Here is a 22,807-nt window from a genome sequence, read left to right on the forward strand (position 1 = left end):
GTTGTGAGCTTGGTGAAGAGTACCCGCAGCAAAGCAGAGCTGTCATAGCCTCGTTTTATTTAATGAGCAACGCCTTGTGAAGGCACAGATTCATTTATTGGATCTGTTCCCTGTGTTTTTTTCCCAGCGCTTAGCTGCGCTTTACATGTTACCTGGAAGGCTGAAAAGCAGGATCATGTCTATTTATTAATCTTTGCCTAATAAAGATGACTGCCAGATATGTTCTTTGGCCTTAACAAAGAGGTATAATTAGTGATGAGATTAGACATGACCCAAAAGGAGATGCTTTGCTTAGGAAAATATTCAGCGATGGCATATAATGCAGTCTGTCTGAGGCACCACATCCTCCCCGGAGGCCTCGTCTTGAACTGAGCAGTGACCCTTCCCAGCACTTTGGTGCCGTAGGAAACCCAGGAAGAATATTAATGATAAAGGGATACACAAAGCAAGCTTTGCCTCAGTCAAACAATGTACCACCAACCTAAAATTATTCAGCAGAAGTTTAGTTGGCAAAGTTAATAATTTATGGTTTGGGCTGATAGCACCCCATGCAATAGCAGTGTGTTCAGCAGCCCCAGACCTGATTAAATATGCATGGACTCATTGGATGCAATTTCAGTGCAATTAGTGTATGAAGGCAGAAGGAGCTGTATCATTTCTGGAATTGTACTAAAAGGCTCTGGTAGTTCTTCCATTATAACGTTTTACAGGATAGTAATTGTTCCACATCAGCTGTATTTAAGTACACTGTTCTAAGGAGTGGCTGCCTGCCGTGTTATGTGTGATATGAGAAGACAAATACTCTGCGCATCACTAGACACAGAGACTGCTTGGAAATACTAAACTAGTGGTGGACTAGAGAAACCTTGTTGCAGCAGGTCTAGCCTCACCTGCACTGGATTTTGTATGTGCTGGCACTGATGAGTGCAGCCTGAGGGAAAGGTTAGACCAGAGAAGATGATAAATCTTGTTTTTTCTTTCTTTGCTGTAAAAACTTGTGTATTATGCTCGTCGCTGAAACTTCTGAACACCGGGTGCAGGAGCTTATATACTTGTAGAAACGCTTTAAATAAGAATGGGGAAAAAATGGTACTGGATGTTCCGCAGTCAGTGTTGTCAGCATCTGGGTGCGTGTCCTGGCAAAACACCAGTCACTCCAATGGCTTTCCTTCCTAAAGCCACATCACCGACGGCTGTGTTTCATCCATCCCCAGCATGGCCAGCTCTGTAGATGGAGACGAGTCTGACCAGTTTGCACCAGTTGACAATCTGGCTTATTCTGTTTAGTGACCAAGGAAAATCCTTGCTCTTCTCTGCAGCTTCCTTCATTCTCTTCTCTCTCCTTTTGTCTTCTTGTTGTCCCCCCTTCTCTGCACTGGCTCCTTTTGCCTTCCTCCTAGCTGTGTGCTCTTCAGCCTGCTGCCTGCTTGTGAGCCACATCGCCTGAAGCTACTCCAGCTCCCTGGGTTTGTGGCACGTGTGCTTTTGTTCTCCAAAATACATCATTTTACTAGCATTTCACCTAATGGTGATTTAAGACAACCCTCAGAAGGGTTGGATTGCTTTCAGATATGGATCCCTTGGCGCAGAGTTACCTGAACGAGCGGTTCCCTATAGCAGCTTAAGGGGAACACGGGCTCAACAGCTCAAGACTGGAAAGGAGCACGAAGGGTCGAGTGGGCTGTGGACGGGTGCACGGTTAGTAGCGTTGCTCTCTGAGCCTTGCAAATCACCGGTGCCAAAAGCACCCCAGTGCTGTGGGCAGAGAGTCAGAGAAGAATTGAGGTTGGAGCAGACTGCTGGAGAGCATCTAGTCCAACACCTCGCGGGAGGCAAAAGTAACTTCAAAGTTAGGTCACTTTGCTCAGGGGCTGGCTGGTTGAGGGTGTTAAACAGAGTAAGAAAAAGAACCTGTGTTCCTGCCCCGCAAATAAATGTTTAATTTACCTGTTTTGGCCAGTGTAGGTGGATTGTTCAGGCCATGGGAAGAGCTTTCATATTCTTGCTTTGGTTAAAATTCTGAAGATGTGCAACCTGTATTTACTGGTATGAGTTCATACAGGTGTCTGCTCACCTGGTTGTTTGATGTTGGTGCATTACTGTGTCTGTCCCGTGGAGGCCTGGGTTCGTGTTATTTTTTGTAGCGTGATGGTGCAGAAAGGGGATGGCTGCACGGTCTTGAGTGCAAGGCTGAGATTGGGGGCTTCTCGTTCAGAAGTTTGGTCCTTGCATCCCTGTGAGGACATCTCCAGCATTGGGGTTTTCAAAGGAGCCTAAGGGGAAGGCCAAAAGCAGGGTGGGAATTGGACATTGAGGACCATGTTGATGTTTAATTTCACTGAGGTGCCTGCAGCTGCCCTAGCCTTCACTCACCCCTTCTCAGCTGCCCTCCAGAAACCTCCGGGGCCATTGGTGTCCAGGTACAGGGACCTGGGAACTTAGGGCAGCTGAATGCTGCCTTTAATGCCTCGCGGTCTCCTTCAATATTCAAGCCTCCAGCTCCCTCCCTTGGCTTCCCAGTCAGTAATTTGGGGATAACAGAAGTGTCTGCTTCTCAGAAGTGCTGGCAGGATTAATGGGTGAGTGTGTGGGAAGCACCTTGAAGAGGAATGCGTGAGTGGTGGTGGTGGTGTTGCAGGGTGGCAGCTGGGATTTGCTCGGTGTGTGCAGAGGGGAGGAATGGCTTGAGCCACCTCTGGCCAAAACTGCAGTCCTGCCAGTGTTTGTAACATGTACAGAGTAGCCTGTGCCACCTCAAAATAAACATGTGCCTCATTTTCCACACCTATTACTAGCATTGCAGATGCAAGCACAGCTCTGCTGACACAAGTCACTTCTCTGCCTGAGGTGGCCTTCTGCTGGCTTGCGGGGACCAGGAATGGGTTCAGAGATCCATGTGCCAAACAGGTACTCTGTCTTGTTTGTGGAGCCCAGGAAAAGTAATGCCTGCGTGGTAGTGCTGGAGTTTAACATATGATGTCTAAGTCAGCTGTCACACCTGCAAAACCCCAAGTAGTCATTGTGTTGACGGTGCTTTGGAGGAAGGTCATGCAAGTAGCTCGTTTCACCATGGGCACAGTGACATTGACCTTTTGCAAGCCCTTAGTGCTTTTCATCGTGGAAGGTGTTACTCTCAGCTGCAAAACAACCTTTTGAAGGAGGGAGCTGTTGTTAGGATGTGCTGTACAGAAGCAGAGCTCAGGAACCCGGCACTCTCCTCGGTATTGCATGGGAAGACCTGCAGGTGGGCAGTGCTTAAAGCTAATCCTATGTGGCTGCCTGCTGGGCTTGTCTTCATTTCCCCGTTTGCCCTTCAGGCTTCGTTGAGAGGCAGAAGACAGAGTGATAGCTTGAATCTGTCCCGTTTGGTTGTCAGCTTTCAAGATACGATGATGGAGTTACAACAAGTGGCTGATGGTACGGTGAGGACAGATGGAAGGAGAAGTTTGGAGCACAGAGAAGAGGGATGAGAAGGCAGGCCAAAGGAAGGCAAAAAGGAAGAGGGAATGATGGTGCAGGACTGAATATCTTCTTGCTCATTTATGTCAAGAGTGACCCACGTGAAAGGACGTTGGCTGCCACTTACACATTAGCTCTGTGAGGTGTGTCTCAAGCAAGGAGATAGAAGGAAAACCATGGCTTGATGAGGAGAAAGAATAAAAGAATTTGTCAGAAAGCCAAAAAAAAAAGGAGGCATCTTGAAAGTTTGGGCTAGAACATTCGTAGCTCATGGGAAATTTTAATTTAAGCTCCTAACTTTTTTTTTTATTTGTAATAATCAGCTTTTGCTACCTTAAAAAGTATAATTTCAGTCAATATTTTCTACTGCATGTGTATTTTGTTCACATTCTGTAAAAATATTTTAAACCGTACATTATGAAAATCACCTAGATTCAGCTTTACATCTGTCTGTCAATTCTTCATTTTTTATTTTCCCTTAAGAAAGGATTTCCCGTACTTTATTTTTCCATGCTGCTACTTCTGGAGGATCTGTTCTTTTCCAAAAATTAGCTACTGCACATCTGGCTGTCAGTAGCACTTGTGTCGTTGTTGGGTTCTTCCCCAACACAGGAATTTCCTTGGGTTGTAACGTAATAAAATCAATGTGAGTTTTGTGTGTAAAGCTACTTTACTGGTCTTGAATATTCTATTTGTTGTTTTTCCTCTAAAACAGTACTTCAGGATATTATTACATTTTCAGAAAGGTCTTTCCTTGAAGGAGAAATCATAAATAATAAGGTTTTCATGGATGTTGAATGGATGGAGACTCTCAAAGTAAGGAGAATCCTGTATAGAATTCCCTGTTTTTCCTCTTGCAGGAATAGTTTGCTTTCTCTTGAGTAAAGGTTGTGGAGATTACAGAAATACATTGCCCAAAGGGGTGGGCAAGGAGTTAGCCGCTTCATTGCTTTACAAAGCATTTAGTAGCAATTTGAAAAACTGAACAGTATTTCTCTTTGCGGCATTTGTATGTGGCAAATGTAATGGCAAAATTCTCTGGTTAAAAATGGCCTGAGAGTTTTCCAGAACATTTTTATAAAAACTAATTATTGCAATTATTCATTAACAGAACAGTAACAGAATGAAGTATGTATGTGGGGAACGGATTATTGCCTTTAAGGCAAAGATACACTCATATTAAGTTTTGCATAAACATAAATTGATATATAATCAAGTAGACCAGTTCTGTTGAGGTTCTGCATATTCAGCAGCTCTGAAAGAGAGGTTGGTTCACATCTTCCACCTGTCTTCAACAATGGAAGCATGTAAATCATTTTCCCATGACAATTAGAGTTAGAGCTGCAACATTATTTATCTGATTACTCAGAACAACTTTTCTCAAAAGCAAGGATAAACCAAGGAGCTAATAGTTAAATACTTGCCTTCAAAAACAAAACTAAAAGAAGCAGAATTTTTCAGTGGAAAGCATTGGTTAGTTGGGGCCATGGGAACTGTTTATTTAATGATGTAAGTTTTAATATAGTGGTGGTTTAAAAGAATTGGGTAGGAAGGATTTAAATACTTTTTTTATTTCAAGAATATCAGCTGCTAACTTGAATGTAAACAGGAAAATATGAGTTCTTCATCCACCCGAAGCAGAGCAATACCATCATGTAACTGAAGTGGGGTTATTGTGGATTGCAAGCAGGAATGCTAGATTCATAAAAAAAAAAAAAAAAAAAAAATTGCTGTTAGCATTTTTTTTTTTATCCCAAACCACAGGGTCTTTTTGATTAACCAGTTATTCCTGGCCTCTTGAGGGAGGGTTTGGAAATTCCGGGTAAGAAGAAGTAGCACGACAAATGGAAGAGTTTGACATTGTTCTGGTTCACATCAGCTCGTGCGGTGCTGGGGACAGAACTGGTGTGGTTGAAAACGTGACCACAAAGTCCATCTTTGTGGATTTTAAACCTGCTTTCGTTTTTGGCAGAGGAAGCAGCTTTAAAAGCATGCTGCTGTTGGCATATAACCTACAGGTTTTTTTCTTTTTCAGTGCTATTTGGTGATGATGATTGTAGACCTCCAGTTTACTGGGGTCCGGATGCTGGTGCTTTCATGCATCTCGAATAACGATACTATTGCCAGCTTCTTTGATTTTATTGCTGGTGTTTCAGGGACTATTTCCTTACTCCCTATAGAGCCCCAGCTACTACAGTGGGATTTCAGAAGAATTGCTGCGTTCATTTAATTTTCCTCCTTTCCTCAAAATCCACCCCCACCACACACATCAGTTTTTACATGCCATGGCTGTGCAAAAATGCTCAAAAATAGGAAGCATGTGTGCTCCAGAGGCTCAGAAACCTGATAGCAAATAAAAAGAATTATGGTTTGAAATTATATACATTGGGCTTTTTCAGTCAGTTGCGCATTAGGGGGGAAGAGGGCGGCTGGCAGACAGAATTTTAAACCCTTGTGGTCGGCTGATCTTAGCTCCTGACCCCAGGTACTGGTTACGCATGTCAGAGGAGCTTTGGCCAGGCAAGTGCAGCACGTTGGGAAAGGTAATGGAGAACATACTAAACATGAATTTCACATTTTGCTAGAAATGCAGTTCAAACAGTCTTTTATTTAAATAATTTGCCTTAGCATCCCAATGCTGTTGCCACAGTTGCCTCTAAAACATAAGCTTTGCCCAAGGATTAACTGATCAAAGATGTCCTGGAGTATCATCTAGTTTATTCAAGCAGGTCTTCCAGGTCATGGAGAAAATATATGAAGGGATATGGCAGGGCTTTTCTGCTTGTGCTGTGACTGCTGAGTGGATTTTAGGTTGGTCTCAGCCTGGAGAGGCTGTCGAGACCTGGCTGACTTGGGCAGGGTCAGGACCAGACCTGTGCAGAAGCTCTTTTTCACCACGTCACCCGAAGAAGCGGATCCCCATTACCCCCTTGTAAGCCAGCAATAAATTCATGCTTGTGGAGACAGCCGACAGAAGGATTCATGTACCATTTAAACTGTTATTTGAAATATCAAAACACAGCTTGATGTTCTTGGTGTATATGGGTGCATTTGTCATGGACTCCCTTTTTCTCCCAAATCCTTATTGAGGCAGAAGCGGCAGTAGCTGGTAATCAAAGACATGAAATACATCTATTATCTGAAGACTAACAACCTGCTATACAAACCGATGTCTTGAGTCTGCAAATACAGGAATCTTACGAGATGCCAGGAGACCATACAGCACTATAATTAAGTGCTTTTACCTGGGGCTTGTCCTTATTTAAAACAAACAGGGCTGCTGGTGGTATAAATGACGGAGACGAGTCTGCCAAAGGAGGTGAGCGTTTTGTACCTGTCATGATTGCTAAAAATACACAAAGTTAGTTGTGGGAAACGTGCATTTCAGGCAATAAAGGTTCTGTAGAAAATTGTAGTTTATCTACAGTGTTCATTTAAGGAGGAGACTCAGTGATGGAAAATGTACCCTGATAAACCTTTCTGGACTGCAGTTCATCTAGGCATCTTGAATATTCAGAACAAACTTTGGCAAGTCGCAGGGTTGCTCTGAGATGGCGTTGGCATTGCCTGCCGTGTCTGGGTCAGGCTGTTCTCCATCTTGTGTCTGAGCATAATGTCATAACAGCCTTGTGATGCCAGCGGTCCCGAGTGCTAGGGCTTTCAAGCTCAGCTGGCAGCCCTGTGGGATTAGCCAGCAGAAGCACCACTTCTTGGGATTTATTGATTGAAGGTGGATACGGTGGCATTGGTTTGGGGGAGGCATGTGAATGCAACTTTTTGGTTGAGCCTGTGTGGATTATCCACTGGTAGGGTCTCATCTGGGTGGACAAAGAGGTCCTACCTCCTGTTGGCACATGGAGGGGCTCTCTAGTACTTGTGGTTCAAGGTTTTGCGTAGTGTTGAGTCCTCCAGAATCTCACTGCTGTAGTAGGTCTGTGTGGCACATATGTACAGCATCTGTTGATTTACTCCAAGAGAACGTGGTCCTTAGCATGATGCTTTCTGTTTTGGAAGCACATATCATCCACAGTTTGTGTTGCGATTTTGGAGATGCGCTGGCGCTTCTTAGTAGGTGTGTTTCTTTGCCTCAAGCCTACAGGGAAAAGGTACTATTTTTGGCCTTTCTGTCTTTCTGGAAGGCTCTTGGCCCATCCCACTATGACATTCTTCTATCAACACTAGTGAGGGGTCACTTTAAATTCAGATTTTCCCAGATGTGTTCCTTTTTTCTGGATTCGTGTTGGATTTGAGAACTGTAAATCCGTCCTTGTTCCTGACACTCCTGGGCATGTCCTGGTGCTTGGAAACATCTCTTGTGCATGCTGAGACCATCTCTGTAGCGCATGCAGTGAAGTTACAGTGGACACGTACGATATAGAGTACACGTGTGTTGTACTGCATGTCTATGGCCATTGGATGTCTAGCTCAAGTGTGGACCGTTCAGAGGTGTGGGTGTACAGCATGCTCAGAGCTTCCCAGGAGCGTGGGACTCGCTGCGCTTGGGCAGTGTAGTACTGCTTCTGCAGGAGTGTGCAATTTGGTGAAAGCAGGTGATGGAGAGGGGAATATTTCATTTCCTCTCAAAGAGGTTGACCTGGGGGGGAAAAAACCCACAACAGGTTATTTTTGCTTCCATTTTGGTTTAATATTACTGGCAGTTAGGAGCTCTGGTTGTAAGTCAAATAAAAAGCATAGGCATGGATTTCCCCTCCCCATTTACTGGGCTGTGCATTGGCTTGTCAATTTGTCCACACTGTGCTCATTGAGGGTAAGGGAGTCCTTGGACTTCAAAGTGGAGAAAAACTTCATTGAATGAGGACGGACTTAAGTCCATGCAAAATTGTGAGTTATCTCTGGGTTATGTGGGCAGCCCTGGAAGGGGCCTGTATGCTACAAAATGTGCTTTATAAATTAAAAAGGTGCTCATTGATTTTGTTTAAAATGAAGTCTGTTATGGAGTGATTGGACAAATAGCTCATGCTGGTGAAAAAGGCTGAGCAAAGAAATAGCATGATTCAGGCAGGCAGGAATATTTAAATATACAGAGTATGAAGGCATGTTAAGTATAGAGTTTGTGGCCCACAGAAGAGTTAGGGGCTCGGGATGTGTTACCTGAGTGTTCCTGTGGTGTGGTCCTCAGAGAGGACTGAGGTTTGAACCTCTATCTCCAGCTGTGGGAAGTCTGCTTAAAATAACCAGCTGGGGTTTTTTTGGTTTTTATTTCAGAAGTGATCCTTGATACTGGGTAGTGCTTGTGGAAAAAAACCCCTGTACTTCAAAGAGGTGATGTATCGTGCTTTTTGAAAACCAAGCCTCTCCCAGTTCCCTTGGAGTTGGCATCCAAAGTCACTGGTTGCTAGTGAGTCGCAAGCATGTCGGGTGCAAAGCAAGGTAATTTATTATGCTCTGCTGCCATTACTGCTTCCTGTGCTGTTATTTACTTTTGGGTACCATTGTTAATTTAAATGGATATACTAGAAAATAGTCAGAGGGGATCAACAAAAAATAACAAACAAAAAGAAGAAAAGGTTTGGAAGCAGAAGGCTTGTAATAGAAAAGGCTGAGGATGAGCTCTGTGCAAAGAGACAGATGACTGAGGAGGGACACAATATCTACAAATACATAAGAACAGTTTCAGAGCAGGCAGGGATCAATTATCTGCAGTCAGTTGGGACATAAATAGTGATGAATGCAGCAGCAGGGAAAAAAATAGGTGGAATTAATGGGAAAAAAATGAAGATCTCTTTCGGAAAAAGATGAAGATCGCTTCGGGAAGGGCCATGGGGCCTCCATTGTAGATGCTGCAGGCTTCTGGCAGCTGGGACTCCTTTTTGTGGGGTCATCGTGCCCTGGTGGGCACCACCATGGGTGGCTCAGTGGCCAGAAATGATTTTAAGCCCAGGTCCCATTATCAAGGAAACACTTGAGCATCTGCAGGGTTTGAGGTGTGTGCTGGAGTCCCGGTGGTGGCAGCAGGAGCTTGGTCCCTGCTTTCCTGAGTCACAGCCCAAGTGACATTCCTCCAAAAATGTAACTCTTTCACTTTTGGAAGTTTAGATCATTTCAAAGTGAGTTTTTAGATATTAAAGTGAACCCAGAGCACTGAAGGAGACATTTCCAGTGGCAGCTGAAGCTGGAGCTTGAGCCGTTAGTTCCAGGTTAGGATCTGTGTCTTTAAAGACGCTCAAGCTGGGGTGACCTGGTAGTCAGTGGAGGAGCATGAGTTGTTTGGAAGGGGTTGGAAGTTGTTTCTCATGTCTCTGGAATGAATCCTTGGGTGCCGTGGGTGTAAATAAATAGTTACTGAGACGTTGACTTGGTCGGTGGTGAGGAAAATGGTAGTGGCAGAGAGAAATTAATGGTTCCATTTATACTGTTTGAGCGTTTCTTTTTCCTCTGTAAGCATGGCTCCCACTGACATGCCATCATCTGAAAGAGCTAAAGAGGTCTTTATGGGCTTGGGACCAGAGGTGGGAGCCATGTTCCATGCAAACGCGCACACAGATTATTTTGGTGTTATTTTTTTGGAAGTGCAGTCTACTTATAGAAATGAATGTTGCTCCCTCAGAAACCTGTCCACCAGCTCTTCCCACAGGGCTCTTGCCTCTTCGTTGAGGAAACAAAAGGACATTTAATGCTGCTAAACTAAAGTTGCCAACAAGGTAGGTGTTGACTTCACTTGAAGCTGGATGCACTCAGCTCTGGTAAGGTCAGGCCTTTGGTCAAGACAGTTTTTGAGTAGACATCCGACTTGAAAAGGTGTTAGCTATCATCCTAAACACGAATTTGCTTGTCGGGGTAGGCTTTCTATTTTGTTGGTACCTGCCACGCTAAAAGCACAGTCTGCTTGTGGAAGAGTTGTGAGCTTGTCCTGTGCTGTGGGGTCAATTTGGAGCTTTCATGAAGAGCATGTCTTTAGCTGCCCCGGCACGAATGCGTAGCCATGTGTGTTTGATTAAACCAGCCCTGCTCAGACAAAAGTGTCCTCCTGCACGCTGCTCCTTCTGGGGAGAGAACAAATGAGTGAGAGATGGTAGTAATTCAGCTTCAGCAAACACAAGAGTAGAGCGCCTCGTGCCAGAAACCATACAGATTGGTGTTTTTATCAGTATTGACACAGTATGTTCACAGCTACACCCAGACTTCTTACCTGTGGCAATTACCATCCATCTCACCTTTTTCTTCGGTTTCATTGTAAGCTGCAAAGAACCGAGACTCAATTACCTGCGTATTGCACGCAATGCAAACACTGCTGCTGTAGAAGGCGAAGCTCCTAATCTTTAGCATTTCTCATCCAAATGCAGTTATTCTGATTGCCACATTTCAAGCCTTTCTTATTTAACCCTCTCCTACTGTCTTTTTATTCCTCCTCTGCAGATCCTTTAAATCCCCATCAGCTGCTGTGGCAGTGTGGGAGAACTCGTGGTCCTGTGATAATCCTTCGCTTTTGACTTTTTTTCCTCCGAAAGGAGGCCCTTGGCTGAGTGAAGGTCCTTCAGACTCTGAGCTGTTCAAACTTAGCATTTAAGCATGTGCCTTTGTCCCACGGACTTCAGCATCACGTGTGTTGACACCCAGGAAGACCCAGTCGTTCCTTTTGTGAGGACGTGGGAAGACACAGCAATAGCCAAGAGGCAATAGAGCTCAGGAAAATTGAAATTTTAGCATCCATGCTGCTTTCATTCCTTTTCTTCTGTATCTGTTTTCCTTGGCACTAAAAATATACAAAACTTCTTTATCTTAGGAACAAAACCAAAACAACCTTTTCTTTATTCATGAACTAATGTCTGTTTTGAAATCTCATCAGGAGGGGGGAAGAGAAAAAAAAAACCAACACCCCAAACCCATCAGTTTCTTTATTTGCTTGTTTATCTCCACTGGGTGCTGCTGGTAGAAATCCCGCAATAGGCACTGCAAGGCAAAACGCGTTTCGGGAGACTTCCCAATTTAGCACTGTGATTCAGCGGGGTCCTAGAGCAGAAGTCTTGGTGCGTGGTGGAATTAGGAGCTAAACTCAGGCAGAAAGGAAAAAAAACGGTGGAACCTCAGATGGAAAGCGAGCAATTTGTGATTAGCTGTTAAAAGTAGCTTTCTCAATGGATTTATGTATGCCTGTGTCACCCAAGCACGGAAATCCCAAATCCCTCCTTGCCAGGCTCCCAGTGTCCCCAGTTTGTCCCCGTGTCCCCAGGCTCCTTCCAGCCCCCTCCTGTCCTCTGCACTGCAGGCAGGCAAGAGGCAGTGTGCCCGCTGGCTCCTTCTGACCCTGTGTCTCATTGTCAATTTTCATTCATTTTGGAGAGACTCAACATTTTGGAAACCTCGTTCTCTCCCTCAAACGGGGCTGAGGGTGGCCATGGGTTGAAAAGGGACCCCAGGGGACCTGGGAGACATGAGCCCTGGGAGAGCAGGCTGCCGCGGAGGGGCACAGCTTGGGTAAAGAAGGGGAAAGATGTTTGGGAAATTCCCGTTTGGATCAAGAGGCAATGATTAAGCTAATGCAGTCAGCTAACCGTATTACGTTTCTGAAAAGAAAATGGAAAATGAAAAAACCCTGAGCTTTTCTGTTCTGTATTGCAAAACGTGGTACAGATTTATAGACAATAAAATTTCACATGTGAAAGAACATCTAAGAGTGGGAGATGTGGCTTATCAACGCTGATTATTTTTTCATTTTCTATTCTCCTGAAATTATGTCTAATAACATTTTTAATTACCTTTTCAATATTGTTCGTTATCGTAATGGTTTTACTTTTTGAGGCCATTCTGTGTTTTCCACTTAAAAATTAATCTTTTCCTTAAATTTCCTTTCTTCCCTCATGCTTGTTAGATGCCATTGAGTCAAGTATCAAAATGAAATGATTTATTTGTGGTAGTCATCTCTGCCCTTTTTTTTTTTTTTTTAAGGATTATATAATTTTATGGCAGATACTCTATTATGCGTATGAAAATAGAGCTAAACAAATTTCATGCTTCAGGATATACCTGCTTCTCCAGAGATGAGGAGAGATGGTTTACCCCATCGCACAGTCGCTTGGGTGGGTGCCTTGGTTCCACAAGTGGCCAGGGAAGCGTTGAGCATCTTTGGGCACCCTGTGAAGGCTGGGGGAGGTGGGGGCACCCAGCACCTTACAGGATTGCTCAGGACCTGGCAGCACTGAAACCTGAAGACTTTCACCTTTTGCTGTAGTTGTCAGGTATTGCTCGCTGCTGGAGGCAGTAACATCAACCCGGTGATCTGTTACATTAAAGCAAAGCACATACTTCTCTGTAGCTGCTAGACAGTTCTTACATGTTTTACAGTGGGGATCCTGTCTCTGCTTCTGTAGTTTTAAAATGTCTGTGCAATATGCAATGTGGTTAACAATTTCTGCAGATCAAGTTCTTTGAGTGACTTCTTGCCCTTCGGGACTTTATCGGCTGTTTGTCATGTTGCCAAATTGTAAATCCCTGTGCTAAAATTTCCCAAGAAGGTCAGCAAAACTGATAGTTTTGCATATTTTATTTTAATTTTGAAGTGGGAGGGAATTTCAACCAAAATACCTCAGGTATTTCCAAGAGAGAGATTAAGGGGAAATACGTTGCGTGGCCCAGGTGAGATATTTTTGGGAGCAGGGATTTGGGGTCTGGCAGAGAAGCTGCCCAGTGGCAGGCACGCCTCCTCCCTGTCCTCATGAGGATCTGCACAAAGTAGGTGAAGTGTAAAGCCTTGGAAAAACGTCATGCTGGGAAAAGACCAGTTTTGGCTGCTGGCTTTTCCCCCCATCAGCATCCCCCTTTCTTCCCCTCTGCTTGTGCAGTGGCCATCCCTGCCGGGGCAGCCCTTGCTGCCGGGCTCGTGGTCCCTGGGGCAGGTGGGTACCCTTGCCTTGCTCCCTTGGCTGTCGGTGTCGGTGTCGTGGCATTGCCTGGGCAGTGTCACAGCTATGGTGGAGCTGCTCTTGATGGGATTACCAGGCTGCTGTGTCGTGCTCCCGTTCTCCCTGAACTCCAGCCTCTGGGTTCTCGTGGGTTTATCAGGTATATGAAGTAACGTACAGGTGATTTTGCATGCCTTTTTGAGACAAACTAGTCCTTACTTAGATAATCTGGGAAGCTGTTTATTTATATCCACAACTCCTTCATGCATTTCCTTGCCTCAGTGCATTTCTCAGTTCAGAGCTTTCATTGGGCTCAGGTGCCTGGGGTTCCCCTCCGGCTGCCGCAGGCATGGCCAGCGGGTCCGGGAGCTTCTCGTCCCGTCCCCAAGCAGCTCGCTTTGTCCTCAGCAGGGCTCGCGATCAAACAGCAATTCTGCCTGCTAAGAAAGGATGTTTTCTGTTGGCAGCCTCCTCGTGCAGCTTGCTCTTGTCCTGGTTTCAGCGGGGATAGAGTTAACTGTCTTCCTAGTAGCTGGTACAGTGCTATGTTTTGAGTTCAGAGCGAAGAATGTTGATAACACTGATGTTTTCAGTTGTTGCTCAGTAGTGTTTAGACTAATGTCAAGGATTTTTCAGCTTCTCATGCCCAGCCAGTGAGAAAGCTGGAGGGGCACAAGAAGTTGGCACAGGACACAGCCAGGGCACCTGACCCAAACTGGCCAACGGTGTATTCCATACCATGTGACGTCCCATCCAGTACAGAAACGGGGAAGTGGGGGGCAGGGATTCGCCGCTCGGGGGACTGGCTGGGTGTCGGTCGGCGGGTGGTGAGCAATTGCACTGCGTATCATTTGTACATTCCAATCCTTTCATTATTGCTGTTGTCATTTTATTAGTGTTATCATTATCATTATTAGTTTCTTCTTTTCTGTTCTATTAAACCGTTCTTATCTCAACCCACGGGTTTTGCTTCTTTTCCCGATTTTCTCCCCCATCCCACTGGGTGGGGGGGAAGTGAGTGAGCGGCTGCGTGGTGTTTAGTTGCTGGCTGGGGTTAAACCACGACAGCTCTCATACCTGCCCTATAGTCTCCGGGTGGAGTGCGATCAGCAAATCGCTCAGCCCCTTGCCAGGGCGATGCCGTTCCCAGCTACCGCGGATCCCATCACAGCAGCGGCTCTGCTGGGTTACTTTTCTTCCTTCAGGAGAGATTTTTGATAGGTGTCTGCTGCTATTTCATGGTCCTGTTCTCTTGTGCTTCAGTTCAGAAGTGCAGGATATTCGCTTCTGCAGTTTTCCAATAACTGAGCAATAGTTTACGTTTGCTCTGCAGTAAATTTAATTTAGTGTACTGGCCTAGTTACATAAGTGATCCGAATCCCTCTGGATCTCTCTTATGGTTGCTTTGTATTTACTACTCCCTTCAGTGTCATGTCACCAGCAATTTAGCAATTTTACAGCTGGTTTCTCCAAGTAATTTATAGACATTATCAACAGGGTGGAATAGATACTGAAAATTTGCTTCATAGATCCCACTGACTTTAAATGAACTACTTCTGTGGGAGCAAGAGTAGTTGACGGGGGGGGTGATGGCAAATATTCATATCTCAGCCGGGCAACATGTGCACGCTGATGATCAGGAGGTAGTCTGGCCGTAAATTTTAGTGCCAGTGTTGGGGAGTTTGGGATCGATGCTTCTGAATGTTTCCAGCTGAGTACCCGTGCTGATATATATAAGCTATTGCAGCTGCATTAACGGCAGACACTATTGTCAGCATCACCTTGAAGGATGCTTGCAGCGAGATAGTAGCTTAATTCCTTCCCCTGGGAGATACACGTATTTCTTCTGCCGCTCCTTTGGAAGGAGCGCTTAGGGCAAGGATGCTAAATCTCCATGCTCTCCACAAAATAAGAAAAGGAGAAGAGATCCTAAGAAGACCCATGTAGCTGAAAGTCTTCAGTTTGGCAGCATGAGGAGGTAAAAAAGAGGTGGAGGGACATGTGTGCAGCACTGCTTGGACACGTCTCCTGTAGCCACAGGTCTGGGGAGCAGAAACTGCCCAGGTCTAGGCTGCCCTTCCATAGGGTGCTATAGCTGCTGGCCCCGTAGAGAGTATAGAGCAGGAGCAGGCTCTGTCCCCCACGCAAGTCCAACCCCGAGGCGTTTCTCATCGTTGCGTGTAAAATCTGCAGCATTGCTGACCTCAAAGCTGTGATGGCGGATGTGAAACTGGGGAGATGACTCACTCCATCGGTTAATTCGGGCTGAAAGCTGGTGTTCCCCAACCTTTCTTTGACATTTAAGAGGTGTCCCCCTTCCCCTCTGAAGAAAAGTAAACTCAGAGTGCCCCAGCCAGTGTCACTATAGCTATGTCGTGTCAAGGACTTTCTTTATGACTGCTGGCGCTGAGGACTGAGTTAAAACAGTAAAATTAAAGCTGATGGTGGAAAATAGTGGGGAGGGCAGTTCCCTTCCCCAGCTGGCTCGCTCTTCCTCTTCGGAGGGGTGACCTGCGCTTAGAGTAAATGTTACCACAAACGTTTACTCTGAAGGGCAACAAAACACATCTGTTCTCATGGGGAATCTTAAATGTTGACCTTTAGCAATAATTTTAATGGGTGTTAGAAATTTTTAGTGAATAATACATGGGCTTCCCCAGGAAGCCTCAGATTATCTAGGGGAAAAAAAAAATCTCTCGCCTCTTCTCTGGGTGAGAGAGAGATGCATCGCAGGTGCTGCATGTGTTGGTAGGGACTCGCTGGATACGTGTCGATGGAGAGCAACCAGCCCTCTGTTTCCAGTGGGAAAGTGTTATGTTGGCAAAATTTGTCTCAGCCCTGCCACTGTTTTAAAAGAAAATAAATATCAAACAAACCAGCCCTTTGAAAGTGGTTGGGATATTAGATAGTTAACTGCTTTTCTCTGCAGTGCAAAAACAGTCCCTTCCCTGCCAAACACACCTGTTATCACTGGTATTTTCTTTTTGCTTATCTGTGCATAACTGTGCTGTATTTTCATGGTGGCATTTCATACCTGGTTTTGATACTCTTTGTTTTGCTGCTTTTGCTTTCCTTCTCAAAAGGGATGAGAAAAATTCAGTGTTCCAAGGTACAAATAAGCCTCTTATCATCATAGTATCAAAGGAGTGATTATGGGAGAATTTCAGGTCCTTTTTTCTGGTTGATTCTCAGGTCCTTTTCCAGTTTTCTGTTTGCCTAAGTAATTCTTTGATCCCAGAGATGACTGTCTTGATTTCTCAATTGATTGGAGCACTGCTGAAGCAAAGAGCAAGACCGGCAAAATTGGTCTTTGGAAAAGCACCCCAGTAATTTAACAAATAGCATGGAGTGGGTGTTGTTTAAAACCCACCACACATTGAGTTCCTCATAGGCTTCAAACAGTCGTATCAGTAGTGTTTTCTGTAGTTTAGTTGAGGAAATTCAGGCACAGTTGGTGGTAGTGGTGAGGGAAGTGTCTATAAATGTATAAAAACACATTTATGTACCGTTGCCCATACTTTTAACACAGCAAAGGTCTAATTTCTGAGGTTTCCCTTTGAACTGTGGGCTCAATAGCCTGCCTTGCCGGGCGTGCGCTGCCTTATTTGCTCTATATTCATTACCGCATCCTGCAAGTCGTTAATGGGTCACCTCGGAGGTGCTGGAATGTCCTGTCTGAAGACCATTAGCGAGGTGCACACATGCCTCTGGGCCCCGCGCACCTGCTCCTGCCCCGAATTTGCCCTGCAGCAATCCTGCCTGCACTGTGCTGCCCGTCAGCCGTCAAGTGCTAATGTGGGACTAAAATAAAGCCTGCACCTCTTGTAGGGTTCCCCCCGCTCCCTCCTTAGTTTTACATGACCCGGGGGAGGCTGAATGCAAACAGGACCAGACCTGCCACGGGTCAAAGGAACGAGGCAATCAAGAAGGCAGAGTTTTCCCAAGGGGGGATGGATTCGCTGGCTGACAGCCCGGATAATGAAACTGCTCGGCAGAGATGTCAGCTTAAATGAGTATGTGCAAAAACCCGGTTATTGCAGCAGGTCTAGCGGGCCGTGGCCGTTTGCAGGACAGCACGCTGGTTTGGTCTCGCCAATGGTTAGTTTGGAATGGTTACAGGGGTGACTGCTTGCCAATGTAAATAGTTGGATAAACAAATGTATAGGAGAGCGACTGTGGATGTGAATAACCCACTGTTTATTTAGAGGATGTGAGAAAATGTGTAGCTCTAATCGAATTTGCTGGGGAAGTGACCACAGAGGAGATTGGGGTGTGATGAGGCAATGGAAATGTTTGCCTGGAGGAGAAGAGCAGCTGAGTGCCGTGGCGGAGACCCAGGGGCAATGGGCGCAGGAGACCCTGCCAGAGGGTACTGCCTCTGTCTGTGGGTCCTCCATCGGTGGTGGTGAAGGGCTTCGAGGGCGCTTGTCCCCACGCCACTTCCAGGGCTGAGGCTGCGGGGGCAGAGCAGCGGTTTTCGTGACTGCAAGCAGCCCTGGGGACCCAGCTGGTGAACAAGGTGAGGGGATTTTGTTTTGTTTCTTTCCCCTGGGGGCCTGGCCAGCCTCCGTGCCAAGCCACGGGGGTTGCGTGGAGCCTCCTCCCATTGCTCTCCCCATTGCTCGCCTACAAAGGTGACGCAGGGTGAAGCATCCTTCTTCCATGGGGTTGGGATGCTTCTCTGCAAGGCTGGGTGGAAATCAGGGGCAGGCTGAAGCTCAGCAGAAAACTTTGCAGTTCTGTGCTAAATTTGTAGCCACGAGGACTAAGGGTGCTTTAATTCAGTGAGTCATCGTTTGCTCTTATACAAGAGTCTGTGGGGACAGCTTTTCTGGCACACATCGCGGGGCTGAGGTACAAAGGGGAGCTGCTGTGGTGCGTAGCCAAAGAACTGGTCCCAAAGGCCTTTACCCCAGCTGGAGGAGCTTGGAAAAGCTTTTTCTCGCAAGAGGCAATTGATAGCCTGGGACCTAACAAGAGAGACCTGGTCAGGAATGACGGTGCTCGGCTCAGGAGGGTCCTGCCCACAGGCTGGTGCAGGGAATGGAGCCATCCTGGCTGGGCACCCCATGGGGCAGGAGCTGGGGTGCCCCAGCTGTGGGACATGGGAACATGGGCAGGATGGATGTGCCAATGGGGCTGGGAGAGTTGAGTGGAGAAGCTTGTCTTTCTCCTCCAACAGGAAAATACAGGATTTCAAATTAGAGCATGCATTCCACTCATCTCTTTCTTCCCCCCCCCCCCCCCCCCCCCCCCCCCCGGCAAGCAGAAGCTTGTAGTTTACTTTCTAGAGTCAATGCCTAAGTGTGTATAAGTAGATGATGTCTGAAGGGAAGAGCTTTAGAGAATGCCGACGTTAGCTGTGCTTTTCAAGAAGTTAGCTACTGTTGAAGTACCTGGCAATATCTTACTGCAGTTAAAGGTTTTGAGGATGGATAGTATTCTCTAGACCGCAGCAGTAGCAGTAAGATGTGCCATGGGTCGTGTTACCAGTCTCTTGCTGGTGGTGGTTTAGTGTGTGGCATTGCAGAGAAAGCCTGTTGAAATTGAGGTGCAGTTACGTAAGGTCCAGTACAGATGTAATTCACAACACAGACCCTCTCCAAATAGCTTATGCTGTTGATTTAATAAATGACAGTAGTGATTTTCTTTTGGCCTGCTTTTGGGTTTGCAGCTACTTCATATAAAACCCATTGCATAGCTACGATTTGATAGGGTCTGAAATCTCGTTGTCCATGTTGGGTGGTATTTTTGGTTTTGAGAGGATAGCCAAGAAAATCACTGAGCAAAGCCCTTGAAAAATTGGTGCCATCTGACTCTAATCTGTACTTTAGTTGACCTACTTCAGGTCTAGAGGTTTGGTAGGAGACATCTTCAAATGGACATTTAACATGAATAGTTAGAAGTAATTTTCATTGCATTCAGAATAAGCAAATGGTTGCATAAGCACTCAGTAAAGCTCTATTAGATGAGTGAAAAGCAAGGTGCAGTGCTATGCAAGGCAATCAAAAAGAGGCATTCATATAGACTATCTTTTTATCCAGTAGCATTTTGCATGAAAATTAATTACATGTAAATACATAAAATGTTAAACTGATGTTCACCTAATCTTCATTGCTAATTGGAACTCCAAATAGCTGTATTATGTTTGATAACGGGCTGATTGACCTGAGTAAAGCTTGCGTATCTCTAGGATGGAGACAATTGAATTATCATTCAGAAAAATGCCGAGATGATTATATCATATCCTGTAGTTCATGGATGCTTTCTTCAGTAGTATTGCCTTTAGTTTTCAGTAGGTACAGTAGGCTCAGTATTAATGTTGCCACAATTATAATATGGCCTTTATGGATGTAGGAATAGGTTCAGGAAGCATCACATCCTGTACTGCAAGTCAGACTTGGAGACCTGATCCCATCCTTCCGGGCAGGCGATGAAAGCAAACTAAATTAGCTGTCAGCTTATTTTTTTTTTTTTAAAATGTTGAGTTGATGTCCAAAACCAGCACATATAACAGCAGCATCCTTGAGAAGATGAGCAAAAATGATGGAAAACACAAACTTATACATAAATTTCTTGGATTCAGTGTATACTTGCAGCTGAGAGGAAGCCTTAGGCCACAGGGCACAAAGTGCCACATCTTTGTAGGTGGTCCAGAGCTGCAGTTTTCAGACAGGCACTCAGGTGCTTTTTGTTATTCATTTTCCTTTTTTAAGATCTCAGGTACACAGGGTAAAGAGCTCTGGAAGTTCTGCAGCAAAAGCAGCTGCAAGAGGATAATAGGACTGAGTCTAATTGGAATATTTTTGGCACTTTTCCTCTAAATAATTAACAACGCAGTTTTGCTGAAGCTGAGCCATTTTGCTGAGATGTTTGGATTTCGGGGGGGGTTGTTAGATTCTGAGATTCAGGATGGACCCCCTCATCATCTACCACCCCAGGTGGTAAGAGGTGTGTTGGGGTGAGGAAGGGAGGGAAAGGGGAGAGAAATAGAAAATCTGTCCTGTTCAGTTTGTTGTGTCCCATAGTGAGTTTCCCTGCTACTAGTTGTGCCTGTAAAGCTTCCCACTTACCAGGCACAGAGAGATCTCTAAAAGGTAAACTAAATTTAATTCTCAGCTCAAAAAAGTTTTTTGTCTTGGGGGAAAAAATCTCTAATGAGCAGCTGCTCCTTCTTAGGCAGCTCGGAAACTTTGGGGCCTGCCCTGAAGGATAGTATTGATGTCTCCATGTTCAGAGGTTTGACAGGAAAATGTCTTTTACCACATTGGCAGGAGTGATCCCTTGGGTAGGAAGAGCTGATGTTAATATCTAAGGGAAATACATGTTTTGTGGCTATATCGTACCAAATGCAGCACACAGTAAAATCTTACTAGGTTGGAGGAGGTTTTAGATAAAGTATGTTGTCAGATTACTCCAGCAGCTAAAATAGGGAGGAAGATAACAGCTCTGTGGGCAATCTAGTGATTGAAACGTATTAAGATGTCTTCAGACAGCTCATCTGAAGATGTAGCATGCATGCTTATAAGGTAAGACATCAGAGGCTAAACCTCCAGGGATAAAAACAGGGCTGCAATCTGTCCTTGTTTGAGAGCCTGCTGCTGAAAGGTGGTGCCGAGGAAGGCTGGACCTGAAAGCTGGATGCCTGCAAGGACGGTGGTCACATTGCATGCAGATACCTGGATGGAGTGGCTGGATAAGTGTTTGTTCGTGGACAGGCACATTGGGCACCTTTGTTATCCCAGTTCTCAGGGTCCTGCCAAAACCTGTGTTCAAATCTGTGTAGGAAAGTGGTACCCAGTGTAAGCAAGTGATGTCTTCTAGGAAAAGCCTGGAGCTGAACATCATTGCACAAGGCATGCATTGCGTGTTGCCAAGTCTTTGTCCCTTTGACAAACCCAATATATTGGTTTGGTGTTTCTTCAGCACAGTGTAAATAAAACTTCTGGTGATGAGGCTCATGCCTTGGAGTCATCTGAAAAGTCCTCATGAGCAGGAAGCCGTGGCTGGCACTGAGTGACCCCAGCTACTTACGGTGACTGGCTTTCAAAAGGTCTTTTTCTAAAGTGTTGCTAATGTGCAATGAGTGATTTTTAGTCCAACATATTTCATAAACTTGGAAATGAGACTCAAGGAATAAATTTCCCTTTTGACCGCTGTCAGAGAGTTTCAATAGTTTGTTTATCGAATCTGTACCAGCTCTTCGGTGAGCCTGAGAAATGACGGTTTGGGGCATTATCTACTTTCCCAAGCCTCCGTTTGCACCAGAGCAGTATTGTCTTGTTCGCTGGGGACAGCAAACATGCGAGCAAGTTCTTGGAGCAGATGCTACTGCAAAGGTAACTGCGCTGTCATTCTTTTCAGCTGGAAGTGTACTTGTAATTTTAGGATTAGATTTGGGTGGAAATGTTACTTGACTTGTTTATAAATACACCCACACGGCAAATTCTTTTTTATTTTTCTTAATTTTTTTAAAAAATAAATGTCCTCTAATACAAAAGAGAGGGCAGACAGAGGTGGCTGAAGCATTGCTTATATCCTGGGTTCTCATGTTCATCAATTGTAGCTTTCTAGTCTTCTAAATCCCCATTTGTAGTGGAAAAACCCAAGACACAGACATACAGATCTGGAAGCTAATGCAGTTCCAGAGCCTGCCAAGCTCCTGGCAGCCACCTCAGGTCTTCTGTCAGATGATTTCAGACCCATTTTTTCCCCCAGTGAGTTGCTGCTTAATCCTGTAGAGTCCCTGCCATTTAGGGAAGATGCTCTGCAACCTCAGGTAGTCATCAAGAAGTCAGTGGATTTATATCAGCTGGTGATCTCATGGCAGTTAAAATAGTGCTGGGTGCTGGGAGGATGGGAAGATCGTGAACACTTTGTCTGGAGCATCCATACCTCCCATCACCACAACCTAGCTGCAGGCAGAACACCAAACTCTGTCTGTCTCACCTCTCTGTAAAGTGGGGATGTCAGCACCCGCGGTGGGAGCCTGGTTGAAGTGCTTTAAGGTCCTGAGACAGAATGATCTACACATTGTTGTCTGCGTATTTTTCAAAACCTTGTTCATGTTCTTTCACCTGTAACATGTCTGTGTTTAGCACTAAACAAGCAATGCATGTATTGTGGCTAACTGTTTATGTAATAACAGAGTCATTAGTTTACCATCTTCAGCCTGAGCAATACCAGCCAACGAGAATTCTGAAAGCAAATGGTGTCCTTCCACCCTTCCGTCAGCATTGTCCTTCCTCCTGTCCTCACCCACAAACAGGAGAAACTCCTAATCTCTGTTCTTGATAGTGGCGTTTACCATCTCTCAGTCCAGGAGTCTATCATACACTCATAAGAATAGCTCTGGGAATTATTTCAGGAGCCCACCCCCTTACACCCAGTAGGATATCCTCGCCATTTTTGGCAGAGTTTGCCTATTCAGTTTGTAAAAGTCTTCAACATGGGAAATTCCACAGGCTCCATCAGCAAACCTGCCCAGG

General features: G+C 45.3%; 1 protein-coding gene across 6 annotated transcripts in view; it reads left to right on the forward strand.

Moving 5' to 3' along the window:
• Window positions 1–22,807, forward strand: part of ABTB3 (ankyrin repeat and BTB domain containing 3) — a 192,916-nt gene that overhangs the window by 39,615 nt on the left and 130,494 nt on the right. The gene's annotated exons all lie outside the window — the stretch shown is intronic.

The sequence above is a fragment of the Harpia harpyja genome, chromosome 6, assembly GCF_026419915.1.
Source record: "Harpia harpyja isolate bHarHar1 chromosome 6, bHarHar1 primary haplotype, whole genome shotgun sequence".
Lineage (NCBI taxonomy): Eukaryota > Metazoa > Chordata > Aves > Accipitriformes > Accipitridae > Harpia > Harpia harpyja.